The sequence below is a fragment of the Cheilinus undulatus genome, linkage group 18, assembly GCF_018320785.1.
Source record: "Cheilinus undulatus linkage group 18, ASM1832078v1, whole genome shotgun sequence".
NCBI lineage: Eukaryota > Metazoa > Chordata > Actinopteri > Labriformes > Labridae > Cheilinus > Cheilinus undulatus.
In genome coordinates this window covers 22,472,544-22,489,423 of record NC_054882.1, presented here as the reverse complement: position 1 = coordinate 22,489,423, position 16,880 = coordinate 22,472,544, and the positions used below count along the sequence as shown (strand labels likewise).

At 39.6% G+C, this 16,880-nt stretch overlaps 1 non-coding gene across 1 annotated transcript; it reads right to left on the bottom strand.

Annotated features, from left to right (window-relative positions):
- Nucleotides 1-670: 670 nt before the first annotated feature.
- On the bottom strand, nucleotides 671-744 carry trnat-agu. Its single transcript has one exon. It is a non-coding gene; the product is annotated as a tRNA-Thr (tRNA).
- Between the last annotated feature and the right edge of the window lie 16,136 nt (nucleotides 745-16,880).

Below are 16,880 nucleotides of genomic sequence, written 5' to 3'. Positions count from 1 at the left end.
TCAAAATAAAAGTCCCCTTTTGCATTTCTTTGGAGAAACTCCCTTTGTATGTGCATAATGCTTTTATTTTGAAAAGCACCCGGAACACTTCCACTTTGCATTGAATCTAGTAATTTGTAGGGAGTTTTATTGAGGTAAAACTTAGGAGGAATGAAAGAGCTTTGACAGCAGGGAGACAAAACCAACACACAGAAAACTGGTGTCTGGTATGAAAGCTGTTATGGCTGCAAGCAGCAAAACTGTCTGAAAAACAGTTACTGCACAGGAAAAGCAAGGAGTGCTCATAGGGAACGCTGTGGAACTGTGACATCACACTATCAGCCAAAACATGGCGGCCTCCTGGTGAGTTTATAAGCTCAAATTTACTCAAAATGCAGATATCTGGTGAGTTTTTTAGTTCAATATACATTTGAGAGATACATATATCTATCTAACAAGATGAACTTGTCTGATCATGCAGGGTCCATTTTAAGTAAATTTTATCCAAAGTTACTTTACTTTTACTTGAGTACAATAGTCTAGTACCTTTAGTACTTTTTCCACCTCTGCCAGTAGGTCAGATTGGAACATCTGAATTCAATAGTTTACAATAACTTTTGTCCATATAGTGTATAGCTCATGCAATGGATATTACATAATCCATTTATCAATCTGAAGGGAAATTCAAGAAAGGCACTGCTGGGATTTGAACCCAGGATCTCCTGTTTACTAGACAGGCGCTTTAACCAACTAAGCCACAGCGCCACTATACACACACACTCACACACATAGAAACAAAAATAATACAGTGCAAACACTACATCTGTATATTAACATTAACAGGTGTGGACAAATACCTTTGTCTATATATACTCCTAGGCAAATGATTCTGCATAAGAATAAATGCAAATAATAATTGTGTTTAGTCAGCTAGTCTAATATAAAAAAAAAACACCCAGAAAACAGTCAAAACTGAGCACAATTTATTTAAGACGGGCATGCAGTCAAGACCAAACTCGACATAAGCCAAGGTCAAGCTCGATGGCATGTTTTGTTGGGCCCTTTTTACCCCTGGTAATACACCCGCAGACCTGCAATTTTTGGGCCCTTGGGACATCCACAGAACAACCAATGGCTCCTGGCAACCCTACAAGCCCAGATGGTACCTTAAGCTCTACTTACTCACCACATTCACCCCTCACTCCATCCTAAAGATGTTTCTTTTTTTTTCATCAGATTGTTTTCCCATGGCCCTGGTAATATGCAGGGACATCCAGAGCACAACCAGGGTTTGTCAGTCCTCCTCCCTGTGTGATGGTGGCCTCAGGCGGTTTATTCACCACATTAGCACCTCAACTTAACAATTTGGGCCCAAACATGTCTAAAAGTTGATCTCATATTGGTCTGGCTGCGTCATGAGTGTTCTTGTAAATATACTTGCCTATACATGATGCAAGTTACTGGAGGAAGCCTCTAAAGGGCACACGGGAGAGCTCAGTCTGTATACATCTATTTGATGTGCGGGATTTAAACTACAAGCATGTCGACACTGGAGGAAGTTACCAATTTATTCAATCTGAGATCAAAACAAACATAACATCAACATCAATGAACAATAGTGACATCAGATGAGCTCAGACTGATGCCACGTGACAACAGGACACATTATCAGCATAGTCTGCAAGTCTTAGTTTCTGCAACATTCTGTTCTCTGCATGGACTTAATGGTCCTAGTGTTTCATTTTAAATAGTGACTATGCTAACTGGTGTTTCAATAGCTGCTGTATCCATAGATGTCATTGATACAGCAGCTATTGAAACAGAAATCAATCATTTTAAATGGCTTATTGTTTAGTTTTCATTATAATATCAAAATAAACGTATACTGTATATTTGTATTTAATGAGCCAAACTAAACACACAACCATAGACATGCTCAGCTGAAAGTCACCAGTTTACAGGGTCATAAGTTGAGCCTATAACCCAATCTGATTTCCATTAGTTGTACATGTGTAAATGTCAACTCCTAAAACAAAATTTATCCATCCACAGCTTTTTTTACAGCCATTTTTGGATCTGTGTTTTCTAAGCTGCTGTCCTGACTCTGTCACACCCTCTCTGCCTCTATACTGCCTCTACCAGACATGCATATACTGCATCTTTCCTTCACATGTTAATGTTTGAGGGCATGCACAGCTGGCGTGCCAAAACAACTCAGAGGACACTAAGCAGCCATCATTCATTCACCTATGGGTAGTTAACAGTTTGTGTACACTCTGCCCATGGTCTAACGTTTTCCTAACCTTGCAAAGCAGATGGATACGCCTGTTTCGCCTGTTTTTCACTGGCAAATCCATCTTGCAGAGCTCCCATCTGAACCTTTTGGGCCCGGTTAGAAAGTGACAGGACCAATCAGCAACAAGGGGCAGTACTTTCAGGTGCAGCAGAGTCGTAACGTAAACAAGCAGCAGCAAGAGCTGGTGCAGTTATGGAGGAAGAGATTAGTGTGGATGCTGCTAAAGTGCCGGTTTTATCAGAACTTGGCAACATTTCTTCATTAAAAGAAGAACAAAGAACATCAGTGAGTTGTTTTTATTCAAAAATGACAAAAGTCAAGTACTTACATGTCTATAGTCACCATGTTTCACATTATTCCTCAGTAGCTGTGCACGCGCAGTTTGATAGCGGCTACGTCACGTGTTTTGTTGCTCTGATTGGCCTGTAGAGATGTGACAAACAGAACGCTCATCCAATCACACTCACACTTTTTCAAATCCTCTGCCTTTTCTCAAACGTTTCCTATTAAAGCTTACCCAGATGGGTGTGTGAAACACACCCATCCGGGGTGTCAGGTTAACGTTTTCCCATTCCGTGCAATTTTCAGAGCATGTGGTAACTGATGCAGACGAATGTGTCTGCTCTAAAAGTTACCCCCAAAAAACAAGCTCGTAGACTTTGTACATTGCCTTTAACACTGCATGGCAGCACCTGCATCCAGATGGACTCGTGGCACTTAGTAATATTGTTTCTTCTTGTCTAGATCTTTGCTTTTGTTGTACTTTCTCTCAAGCGTCAGCTAAACTTAAAGCTCCTGAGGAACTATTTGTATCAATACCCTTTGAATGCAGTAGTAACTTATTTTTTGCTTAAATTGTCCAGTACATGTGTAAATAGTGTTCTCTAACGGCTTCATGTCAGTCACCCTGCTCCCTAATGACAGGCTGTCTAATTCTCATCAGTTTCATTCTGTTTCATAACTCTAAAGCTTTAAACATATCAGTGCATCTTCCAAAGCAGAAATCAAAGTATGAAAGGGAGTAGCATCATAAAGCTGCCCGTAAGACTCTCTGACCTAGGCCTGCGGGGCCTTTTCTACTGACACTGGCATCTCTGCGTAAAGAATGACCCTCATTTCTGTGGACACGGCACTGTGTCCGCTCCCCCGGATCTGGGCGCCCATTCCATTTCATGGTGCATCGCCCCTGCGCGTGATTACACCGCGCTTTCAGGTGCAGAGAAGGAAATGTTTCGTGAAACTGATGTCCCCTGTCAGCGCCGTGCAGCTCTCCCTTCTTTTTTTGCCGAGCATGTCACCTCACTGATTGGTGAATTACCATTCTGATGTGTGGAAGTGGACCCGCCCCCTTGTCCTCAGCTCAGTGGCCCTGCATGGCAGCAAATGAGGAGCCGCATACGTTACTGAGGGGATGCTCTCCTGGCCTCATTTGCATTGGCTGAATGGAAATCAAATGGTTTAATGTTGAGGCGAAGCTGGTAAATAGTGGAGGTGTCGACACACGTGCTAAGACTAAATGCCATATGTACGAAGACTGAGTGAGAGCATTAAATACATGCGGTGGGAGGACATGATAGAGGTTTGGTGCCTGTTGCTCCTGAAAAAAGATGACATCATCTTTTGAAAACCCCAAAATAATGACATCATTTTTATCTCTGAGAAAGTGCCTCTTTTGGATCTTCTAGGGGAGAAGCTGAACGACAGCCAAAGAGAATATGCATAGCAAGGAGAAGCAGCTGATTTCATCTGGATATGTGTAGTAATTAATTAGTCATTAGCTGATTCTTTGGGCAGCTGAGGCGACAAAATGTAATCTCCTCTGTAGTTCTGTGAAATTAACACTCCAACTCTTTGCCCACTCACATCCACAGTCCCACAGTTTCTGACTCTCCAGGTTTATTTTTAAACCCCCAATCCCACATGCATTACCTAAAAGCAAAGCAAACACTGCAGTGATGTTTTTGCAATTATCCAGAGCTTCTTTCTACACACAGTGCTTCATTTATGTGTGATATCATCTCTGGCAAACAATTTTAATGAATTATGCCAGTTATTCAGAGGACTCTTTATTGACACAAATCACAGTGGAGACAGTGGAGTGTGTGGTTGCCTCTCATTGTGCATATATATATTCTCGAATTTGTGCAGTTATTTGAGGCTGAATATGTGCCTGTGTGCATACTCCATGGTATATATGTGTCACTCTTGGATGTGTGTGTGTCTTGGCAGGTGAGTGTTGAGCGCTGGGATTCTCCTTCAGGTCTGTGTTGGTCTATTCTCGACCAGAGACGCTGGCTCAGTAGACTGGAATCCTTCAGGGCACCAGGGACATCTGATTCCCCTACTGCCTAAGCACTGAACTAAATGCTCCTGCATTATTCATGTGTATATCACTTTATTGCTGTGCAAGGTTTTCACTCAAAGTTTCTGTGCACCATTTACTGTACCTACCCCCCAGACGTTAACTGACAGTTTCCCTCTCTCTCTCTCTCTGTTTCTAATCCCTTCTTCCATAATGAGGACAAACCATTGTATGAAGAAACAGTTACTTCATTCAGCCTTTGGTCCTTTCTTCTTTATGGTCAAAGCCAAACTTTGAATGGTTTTACCTTGTGCATTCATGCAAGCTGTGATTGCACAAACAAATGAAACAAATAGCAAATTGGACTCAAATTGCAAGAAATAAACTGTGTTGTTGCAACAAGATTGTGCAATTAGAGCTTAAAGTCAGTTGCATTAAAATGCTGTTAAAGCAATTAGACAAGAGTTTTCAGCAGAGTAATGCTAATACAGGAGACAGAGCTGATAAAAGCCTCGCTCTGGTTACAAAAAAAAGAAAAAAAAAAAAGAAAAAAAAATCATGAAATAATAGCCTAATATTTCAGCCAGTTTTATAGACAAGTACCTTGTTGTATATGCAGAAGAGGATGAGGGACACTGAAAAAAAAAAAAAACAATTTTGAGACATATTTTTTTTTTTCTTTTTTTTTAACTTGTGAGAAAAAGTCAGAGTTCTGAGATTAAAGTCAGAATTCTTTACTCTCAGTATTCTGACATTTTTGGAGTCAGAATTTCTTATTTTAATCTCAGAATTCCCATCTTTTTTCTCAGCATTCTGACTTTTTTTTCAGAATTCTGGCTTTTTTTTTTATCAGAATTCTGCCTGTAGAGTTCAAAAATACCATACTTTGTTGACTGCCATTTGGTCTATATCCCTTAATCACTGACAATGTTATCAAAAGACAAATAAAAAATAATGAAATGCAAAGAAATCCAGACAACACAGACACAACTTTGTGAAGCTAATGACATTTAAAAATTATAAAGTAAAAAATCCTCTCCAGGTTATTTTGCTATCACTGTCTCGACAGTCCCTAATTATCTCTACGACAGCAAGCATATTTTTATGTTTGAATATTTAGCCTGTCATTTAATAGCCTTGTTAAAATACACATTTCTCATAAAGTAAGCCTAGAAAATATCACCTTTTCTCTTCTGACAGGACTGGCTGTCATGAACGTTCAGCCCCATCACCTGTCACTGTAAAGGCAGAGGGGCTGTAGAGGTTACCCAGCAGGGGCTAGTCGGAGCAAATTACCTGCAGCTTTGTGACATACATTTGAAAGCTGTTGACTTTGGCTGACAATGAAGTTGTTCATGGCAACTTCCAACACTCTGACGACTTGTAACTGTGTGCAATGGGTAAGCGTGTGTTTTTGTACTGCAGTAATTCAGCGTTGTTTTCATTCAAGATGCTAATCACGATTACCGTGCTAGCGACGCTAGCATAACTGTCATAGTAGTAGCAGCTGTAATATTAGCATTGCAAGCAATACTACCGCTAAACCGAATAGTACGATGACTTATGTTAGCTGTTGATAAATTGAACTTAGTCTAAAGATACATATTGGGTTTTTTTTAAGCAAAGAAGAACTGAAAACCCTCTTTGGACCGTCTAAGGTGAATGTCGCTTCAAGGTGTTGACTGCTGCAGGTGACAGACATGAATTTGTAAGTAATAGCTACATTTTTTCATACATTATATAAGCTTCTGATGTTTTATTTCTTTTAATGAAAAAACATTGAAGTTGCAAAGTTATGTGCTATTACAAGGTAATGACAGGTCAAAACATTTAAAATATCTCACATGATTACTTCTAATAGAGGGCATGCATTGATGCCACTTTCAGCATGCGACACAACTGCTCAGTAGGGATGTGTGATACCAAATGTTTTTAATTTAATAACATACCGATAGTTTTGGGTGTAATTTTACAGATACTGAAACTTTTGAAGAAAGAATTTAATATGGGACTGTCAATCATTTAAAAGGTACACATTACAGGCAAATAAAATGATGTATCCAGGTCATTCAGAAATGTATTTCCATTCATTTTTACTTACTAACTAAAACTCAAATTTACTTCAATTTAAAAACTTCGGTTAAATTAAAATGTTTGTGCAGGCAGGCAAAAAATTAAATGGATGAAAATAAACAGTTATGGCACAAAATTAAAAATAAAATTAAAACATCTGCAATGTAAAAATACCCCATTTCCTTTCTTTTTAAAAAATGTGGAGGAAAAATAGGAAATTTAAGAAATAAAAGTCATCAAAGATCATCAAAGAAGTATTAATCTACAATTTGGTCTTCATGCATCTTGTGGTATTTAGATGTGGTCTCACGGTACTTATTGTTATATTTTTTTACAATTTTGAAATTGACTTGGAGGCCACATTGAGTGAGAAACGCCGAGTTTATACACGCGAGCTGAGCTGTTGAGATTTGTTACTTGTGTGTGATTGGTCCCCAAAGTCACGTGGTATGGTAGGGTAGACATGTCTGATTGGTCTCCAGAGTCACGGGATCCAGACAAGCAGTGAAGGCAAAACAGTCTGGAGGAGAGAGACAGGGGACAGGGAAGCGCCCTGGGAGGAGCGGTGGCAAGACATATTTTAAAGTACTCATTTGGTATCGATACTTTGTTAGAGTAACTGATACCAAAAGAGTACTGTGTAAGTATAGATATATTGATACTTCAGTATCGATACTTCCACCACTCCTGCTCAGCCGGGATGAGTGGCAAAACAGTTGTCGGCTTTTTGGGGAACAGATGAAAACGGGAGAAAAACAGACTAATTTCCATTCAAATCAGGGGATATTTGGACTGGGCAGATATCTGTAGCCTTTCCTAAAGACATTGCGGACCATTGGCATTGATATGTGGTCATATATTTACTTTCCTGACATTTATAATGGGCTTTGTTTCATGTAAACAAAGCAGAGCCTTCAGGCACACATCAGCCTCGTTCATCAGTAGGCCTTATAGAAGTGATCTGAATTAACATAGAAAAGTTTTGTTAATATGAAGCTTTAGATCAGAGGTTTCTCTGCAGGCCTATTCAGTATTTCATTTACTTCTCACTTTAGCTAATCTTTAAAAAGATCGCTACGTGGTTGTCATATCTGATTGTTATTTCTATTTGCAAAACTTTGAGATATAGCCTTTTTCAAAATTAGATCAATGTAGTCTACCTTGTCTGTCTTTCTTAATCTAGTTCAAATTTAACCCCAGTTAAACCTTTATGTTATTTTAAATTTGATAAATTCACATGGTACAGCTCTTAATTTTCATACCATGTTGTGTAACTATTGGCATCACATGTTCACTTCATGAACTGTCACAGAAATAACATTAGTATTTAACCAAATAGAAATCATATTAGTGTACAACAGCTTTATTTAATCTGTGATAAATACCAGAGGACTTCACAATTTGTTGGTCTTTCCCCTGTGAAACCAAACATGTTGATCGGACATTGTTGGACTATTTGTAAAGCTATAAAACATAATCTGCTGTCATTAGATGCCTTGACATCTGAGATATTATTTATCCGCATGGTTGTCATTGAAATTTAAGGTTTTCATTTTCTTTTAAGGTAAGGTAAGAGGAAGGAGAATGGCATGAGGTTAAGGTGAGACCACCACCAGTTCCTCAGCAACTTGACAAATAAAGGAATGAGGGCATTAAGAGTAATTAGTTTGAAATAGGTTAGCCAAAGAGGAATTAAAAGTAGCACTTTATCCATACAATTTAATTACAACACTCTCAAGACACAAAAATCTGTAGAAATGTATTTTTTCACTTTGACAATAAAGTATTTTTTTCCTTAAAAAAGCAAAATTATATTTAGCATGATTGATTTGTGAAATTAAGGGTTTCCCATCCCTGCTCAAGCTCCTCAGTTTTGCTTCTTTCTTAAGATGAGCTATGCTAAAATTGACCTTTGTGACACCAGTCAAGTCTAATCCTTTTTGGATGACAAATCTCAAACAGTATTGTAGATAAATCTAGGCAAATGTCTAAATAATGGGTTCAAAGCCCATTTGAAAAAATCCTGGGTTTGATGATCATTAGACAAGATGTGGGGACAGCTTCTGTTAGGCGCACTATCTAAATGCATTCATGGACATTAATCTTTGATGGCCATTGGCAAGGCTGAGTCTAGCAGTGTGTTTGATGTCTGTGTCTTGTGTTTTGATTTGAGTTATGAAGTTGCGCGGTGTGACATTATGGCAAATTGTGACCACCGGGTGACATGGGAAAACAAATGTGTAAATAACTTGGAAAAATGGGATGCTTTTTCTATCATTTTGGGTTGTGTTATCTGTTAGAATCTGACAGTTGATAGTTGATTTTTTAATCTTCACTAAACCAAGATATTTCCTTCCTCACTTGCACTCTGTAAGTAAAGCCAAGATTTTGTTTTTGTGTCTTGTCTGCTACCAAGAAAGTGACCCCTAGGGAATAAAACAACTTGCAGGGGAGTGCTCCTTCTTCAGTTTAGTGTAGTTTTTGCCAGCCATGCTTTTATAATTCAGCTACATTCTTTAAGGTTTTTCTGCTCGAGTAAATGTAGGAGTAGGGAGCAACACTTTTGTTTTTTTCCTCTGTTCTCAATTTTTCTTTTTTAGATTAATGTTATGAGTTGACCCTTACATATGTCCAGCTTCACTCAGAATGGAGCAACTGTCCATTTTTGGACTGACACCAAACAGTTCAGACCAACCAGATGGTCTGCAGGAGCTCTGATTGATAGGGGTCTCGCTTCTGTAGATTGAAAGGAAAAAGGAACCCGTGTGGAGAGTCAGGGCTAATGCTCTTCCTGTCGGTGCCTCACAATGCAAGGTCATTCCAGAGATCAGGAGATCTGTTTAATCCTCTCCTAGGTTCCCCCTGGTGCAAAACAATGCACGTGGAGATTTTGCCGTCCTGGCAGCAGATAAACATCCAGGGAAGCAGAGGAAGAGCAGGGCCGACCGCAGAGCTGTTGCCGTGGAGCGGTGTTGAAGATAATGTGGTATGACATGCCGTTTTGATCTGGACTGCTTTAACACAAGACGCTTTGAGCCATACATGGGGAAAATGCAAGTCTTTGCTAATTACCTGAGTGAGTCAGACAAGACAGGCAGGGCGAGCGAGATGGAGAGAAATGTGAAGCTCATCTAGCAAACTTCCACACCTTCTGACCCGCATTAACACACAGCCGCCGGCTCCTCTCCCTGGTCAACACAGTGCAGCAGCAGCTTGGCCTCATTGTGTTGTTGCACCAATCTGACATGTTTGGTGGCAGTTCAGCTTTGATATGACAACATTCATTTAGTCATCCTCTAGCCTGCGCGCTTCATTGTGCTCCCTCACTTGCTTTCTCTTGACCACTCGCTTTGGCTTGAGTCTGAGTGGGAAAAGAAATGAGGGAAAGTCCCAAAGGGGACGTTTCTGAGTCATCTAAGTTGTCTGAAGAATTGCTGTACACGGCTGGCAAGCTAATTGGACCCTAACCAAACCAGAGCCTCCATCCACTGAGTGTTTCAGATGAACAGCTGATAAGGTTTGACAGTAAGGTCTTTAAAATGTCAAAGCAAGAAACGAGCACAATGCTAAGCCCACCTTCTCAGAAACGCAGCATGTGAATTGAGAAATTACCACCGATAAATATAATGAACAAGACTCCCTACTTTGCTGTGCGACACATGAACCTGCTCACTGTCGCTGCTGGGTGTGAAGGCCACAGCTCAAATTGCCTCAGTCAAGGCATCCATGCTCTTTGTGTGCCTCAATAAGGGGTGACAAAACAGAAAGGACAGCTTTTCTAAAATGTCAGACGGTTGGGGTCCTGCAGAAATATCTCCCCCTTCCCTTTCTGTCTATCTTGATCGATAAAGCTACCTTTGACAATGCTGCATGTTGTCACCATGACATTTGGTCACCCTTCTTTTCTCCCCTCACCTGGCTCGCTGCTGAATAGGAATATAACAATGAGATTTAATACAGGATCAATAGCTACACTCCAATGATACATTCACCCGCATAATGAATACAGATGGATGAAAACAAATACCTGCATGGGGAATTTGTATTCTGGACAGCGCGTCTGTAATGGCCATGCCGATGATGTTTCATTACGCTTTTTCAGTTTGTGTGTTCTTTCTTTCTCGCCACACAATCAAATAAAGGATATAGGCATGATTTAATCAAGGATATGGCAGTAACGTCAACCCGACCTCTTGTGTATTTATGAAGAGTGCCGTGAGTGTGCGCTCGCATCTATGTGATCTCATGCCCATGAATATCATGCCATTGTTTGCATTTCATTCAACAGATATAGGCTTAGTGCAATATGTATAATAAATACTGAAAATGAATTGATCTTTACCACATGTCCGCGTGCGTATATTGAGTTATGTTCCTGCAGTGTACGTTCATAATGTTTGTACTGAACGCATGGATTTGTGACTTGAATATACATGTGTGGTTTATCTGTAATTTTGCGCTGAGCCCATATATGTGAATTGTTTACTGTACAAGTTGAGTGCACCGTAATAGTATGTTTATACTCTGCATATAAATCTGAATACATGCCGATGGATATATAGATACATTTGCCTATGTGTTTGAGTGCTGAAGAAATTAACTTCTATTAATTGGATGTGTGAGTGCATTACTCTATGCATAACTTCTGTGAGTGCCAACCCCCCAAAAACACGCTGTGCATCCCTCAGCCTGCTGTTGTTTGATAGTCAGCTCAGTGCATTGTGCTGTTTGCTGTTTGGGCTGCGGGCCCTGTGTCTGGGCCCCCGCGTGACTGACGCCTCCAACGCCCACTGTTTAAACATCTCTCCACGTGTTTCCCTTTTGATCAGCGTCTGCCATTCTTACTGATTTTCCAAATCACTGATGCTTGTCAAAGAATTAATTACCTGGATCGTTGCTCCACTGACTCCGGCACCAGCTGCGGGGTTCACCAGAGAGACCTCGGCATTCTCCCAGCATTCCCGGCTAATCACCCACGATCCGTTTCAAAGTCAACCTGATTGGCCCGCTACCTGGAGAATAATGTGGAATTAGACCGCATCCTGACAGTAACAGTTTCCTATTTGCATACAGTATACGGCAGATTAGCTTGCACAAGCCTGCCAGTGGGAGGTGAATATCAGCATCAGCGCCAATGCTAATGGCGGTTGCCTCCTACAGTTTATTAGATAAGTAATGGTGTAAAGCATTGTGCTAAGCGCACATCCTCACTGCGTTATTAGCTGATGTGTTGCACAATGTGTTTATTAACCGTGGGAGATGAACATTCCAGCATGCACCCTTTTCCAGGAGCAGAGAGTGATCTACCTAAAATGATAACTGAAGTGCAAAATGTTGTCTGACTGTGTATTTTTACAAAGAGGAGCACTTTAACCACTCTTGCTTACACTTGTAGCATGCAGACTTGTGGATGAATCATAATCAACACAACATGTTCAAGAGGGGTTTGCCTTCAGGGCGTATCTGGCCAAACCGCTCACTGTGAGGACTCATAGGCTAAGAGAGACTATAAATACACCCAGTCTGCTTGTTGGTTTGTCTGCTGTCCTGTCCGTCTGTCTGCCAGCCTCGCTGCCTGCTGGTGTGTCTGCGGGGTTGCAGCAACATGACGTCAGCCGTGGCTCGGAGCACTCGCTGACCTCTGTCACAGTGAGAGGAGTGCTGTGCGCTCCAGACAAGCTGGAGAACAGTTGCAGACGATGCAGGAAGGACATAAACACAGAGACCTGAGCACACGGGGAGATGCGTTTCAACATGTTGCAGTGCAGCTGGGGACGGGCGATCAGAGTGGAGTGCAGACAGGCTGGCTGGTGCAGAGCAGGGCGCTCAAAGATCCATGCTGACAGGTTATATAAAAATGGAAATCAGTAAGTGGAGAGAAATAACATTCAGAGAGAGGGAGATATAAAAATACATCTCCAGCCTCTTTGAAATACTGACTTCCTATCTGAAATAAACACAGGACACTTAATAAAGCTACAGAAAACAGTTGTAATTGCTTAATTATAACAATTAAACCAGAAACCACTGGAGACAGCCTCCAAGCTAACAGCCATTGTTACTGTGTGTCAGTGTCAGTACGTGTGCGCCTGTGTGCGATCATTGTAGTCATTACCTAGTTTCCATTTCTAGCCTGAAGCAAAGTCAGAAGTGGCAGTCTTTCATTCTGACAAGTTGTCATTCAGGTAGTTTTCCCTTTTTTTTCACCTCCATTTTCCTTCAGAGGCTGTCCGACTCTGCTTTCATAATACCTCAGAGGTTTGTGTCAGGTTTGTGGCTGACAGCAGATAGAGTGTGCATGTCAACAGGAAGTTAGGTTGTGAGATTTGTGTTAATGAATAAAACAGCAAAAGTGCATGTGTTTGCTCATAAAAACCCTTTGCCATTTTCTGCTGCTCTAAAATGTAGCACAAGATAAGGGAGTGATCTTTCCTCTGGGCTATGTATGACCTTAAACTGATTTTTGAGACACCTTTGACCCCATTTTCAGCAAGCAAGTTCTATTAAGCTTTCAAACCCTCTCCTTTTAACCTTTCATAATTTTAGCTTACACATTTTATTCATGCCATTATTCAATGTTTTATTCCAAAAACTCAGAAGGTCTCCTCAGGCTTATTTTCCTTCCAAATCCTATTTCACACAGACACTGTAGTTAAAGCAAGTGCATTTTCTTCTGCATAAATAGTCTCCTTTTATTTGCAGTCGCTAAAATGGAGAATGCATTTTGCCATATTTACCTGTAGTTGCCTCAGCACTCTGAATCCATTATCTGTAAATTTGGGCAACTGAGAGCATTTTCTCCTCCAAATCAACTCACAGATGGAAGACATCCATGAAGCCTTAGGGCCAAATGACAAGCCCGGAGTGGGACGAATTTTTTATTTGGATGCTGCATGAGTTTGACCTCCAGTTTGGATGGCCTTTTTAATATCTGGCAGTCCTAATATTTGGTTGCAGTGATCATGGTTGTGTCAAATGTTACACTTTGTGTATGCCCTTGAACGGTGAGGTTTTGTTGCATTTTTGCTTCAAATTTGCTGTCAAAAAAGACAAAGTAATGGTCTAAATTTGTGCCTTATTAGACTGTGTCATGCATATTATCAATTTTCCTCTAAAATAATGCTTCCTGGCTAGAATCTGAGCCTTTCCTTTTTGTTTTTATCCACTTTTTAAATGTAGTTGTAAAGTTTATGTTCTGCTAGAGTGAATGTATTCTTTGTTAAGATTTACTTGTGGACTTTTAGCCTTTATTACATTGGACAGTGGATAAGAGTAGTAAATTAAGGGGAGGGAATGGGAAATAGCATACAGGAAAGGAAACCACATGCCACCCATCGTAAGGGCTACAGCCCCAGTATGTAAGGTGTGACTTAACCAGCTATAAAGTTTTCTGAAAAATTGGAGTGGACATTTAAAATAAAAAAATACATATCTCATGTCACCCCAGTCAAAACAGATTAATTAAAAAAAAAAAAGCGCTCTGAATCCCTACAACTGCAGATAGATTTCTGCACATAGATAGTACTGAGGGGACCCTTTTTTGTAATCTGATACATGCTGATATTTACAAACTAATTTTCGCTAATCATAATATTTAAATGTAGCTAAACCTAAGATCTCAGTCTTTAAAACACACAATTTGAAGTATGAGGATGAACAAATTACAAATTTCGGTCCTTAAAAGACTTGAAAGTGTGAAGAATGTTGATAAATATAGAAAATACTTCACTTGACAAAGGTCTGCTGGTCCAGTCTTGCACTCCACTCCTTATGTATTTGTATGGCTGATATTTACAGCTAATATGGACAGATTTTTATAGCCAAATAAATCTGCTGATACCAGATAATTCACATTTTAAACCAATATCTGGTGATACTGATGTTATTCAAGTATATTTACTGACCATTTTTTCTTAGTTCAGTTTTAAAATCAGTATATATTTACTATCAATGCATGAGGTTGTGAGGTGTCCACTGGTGCCCTCCTCTAGTAAATGCACTCATGTGGCATATTTCATTTAAAGCTTCTAATGCCATCAATTAAACATTTCCTGTACTCCTGCACTTCAGACTTATAGTTGCAATATGCTACCATACTGACTGTAAGACTTCATACCTGACACTCAAAAGAGCAGAACAATAAATGGAACTACAGATGAGGAGGGATGCGTGGCGAGATGAGAGGCACAGAAAGCCTTGGCCTTAACGTCATTCATGTAGTCCTACATATGTGTTTTAATTTAGCAGGATAGAGAGGTCATCAGTGAATGATGGTTTTCTTCTCATCAGAAATGTTCTAATATTAACAATCAGGGCATTTAAGCATTTGTCTTTTAAAGTTTGTTTTCAGTATTTGTTGGTCTCTGGATGAAATTTTTAAGCAGTATGAAAGCAAACAGAGACGTACGCAGCAGCATCTCTGTGGATCAGATCAATGAAAAGGAAACAAAAAAGTGTTCAGACTTTTATCTGGGTCAAAGTTTAGTCCTTTTCCTTCTGTGTTATTGTTGATGATCCTCTCTGTCCCATTAACAGACCTCTCTATCCTGAATGTTAGCTAATCTCAGAGTTGGAAAAGGCACCAGACTATTGCACTCAAGCAAATGTACAGTTTCTTTGGTTAAAATGTACTTAAGTAGAAGTTAAAGTACTGCTCTGGGGATCTACAAGGTTAAAATGTGATATTTCTTTAATGTGCAATACAAACAAGAGAGTATGAATCTCCAACAAGATTGTTTTTTTAAGGTGTTACTTAACCTAAGGGGAAACATGACAAGATGAAATGTGGGATCATTCTTTCACTTTTTGCTACTGACAGCAGGTGTTATGGAAGTCAAACTTGTAAACATTTTATTGTTGCTATTACGCTTTTTAAAATGTAACTAAGTACAATACTCCCTGCAAACTATACTTAAGTAAAAGTAAAGTAGAGATTAAAAAGTGCCAGTATACAAAAAGCTACTCAATTACAGTAACTTGAGTAAATGTAGTTAGTTACTTTTCACCCCTGGTTAACCTGATGCACTTAATATGTAATTATTAGTCTCAGAGCGGAGTGAAGCGGATCTAGACTTCTTGGTTGTGGGTGGATGGGGGGGGGGGTGCTCTGCTTGTGCGTGGGGGAAAATTAAGAGGGTTAGAGTATTAGGTAGAGCTGTTTAAAATACAATTTAGGGTTGAGTAAGGTTTTATTGATTAATTTTATGATTTTTTTTCATAATGAATTTTAAATTTTAAGATTTGATTTATTGCTCATTTGAAGTTTAATGCTGCAGATTGTGATGTTGACCTGGTATCGTGCAAGAATAGAATAACGGACTTTTTGCTTATAGCTGATAGGGATAATTATGAAAACAGTACCTACTGTACTCAATTACAATTCAGATTACGGTGCATCATTTTGGTACCCTGCCACCCTGACTTGACCCCTGCCACTTCTAATGAAAGGCATGAAATATGGTAGATGAGTTATGTGCACTCGCTTTATTTCAGAGAGCATGAATGTCTTTTAATTGTTTTGCTCCCTGGAGAAATGTGCTCTGCTCATGTGTTCCTACCAGGGTTACACTTACACTGACAGTCACATTTACTTTATTGTTGGTCTCTGGTGCAAGTATATGTATTTTGTTCAAGCTTCTTACACAAAGAAGTTATACCTGTTTCCTTTACCGTTCTATTAGGATTCTTTTTAATATATTTGTCTGAATTATTTGTGCACCTAAGCCAACCACTGACTATCAACAAACTTTTTTTTTGCCTAAAAGTACAGATTCAGTTTCAGTTTAGATACCAACACCATCTGAAAAGTATGTATTTAGCACCAATGTTGAAAAAAAACAAACGATACCCAACCCTTATTGCTGTTGATCTACAAATGGGTGGTGCACATTTTGCATGGTTGAATTTATTGCACTCCTGACAATGCTGGTAGTCTGGTTGAGAAAGGCTGCACTAGGCACAAATTTATTCTTCTATAGTGTTTTTTTTTTCCTCAATTCTATCTTCATTTTATTAATTTGACAAATAAGACTAAATGTTCTGCACTGTCCACCACTATATGTTTCAATTTGGATGTACATTTTTAACTTATCATTCATTTTGCCAGCATCACTTTGTTAGCGTTTTAAAGCATTGTCTGCCATGCTATGAAAGTAATCGGCTGAAAACACATTGCTTGTGCCCTGGGCATTGCTGTTCAGAAACCCCATCTCAAGTCAGAGATATGGCATA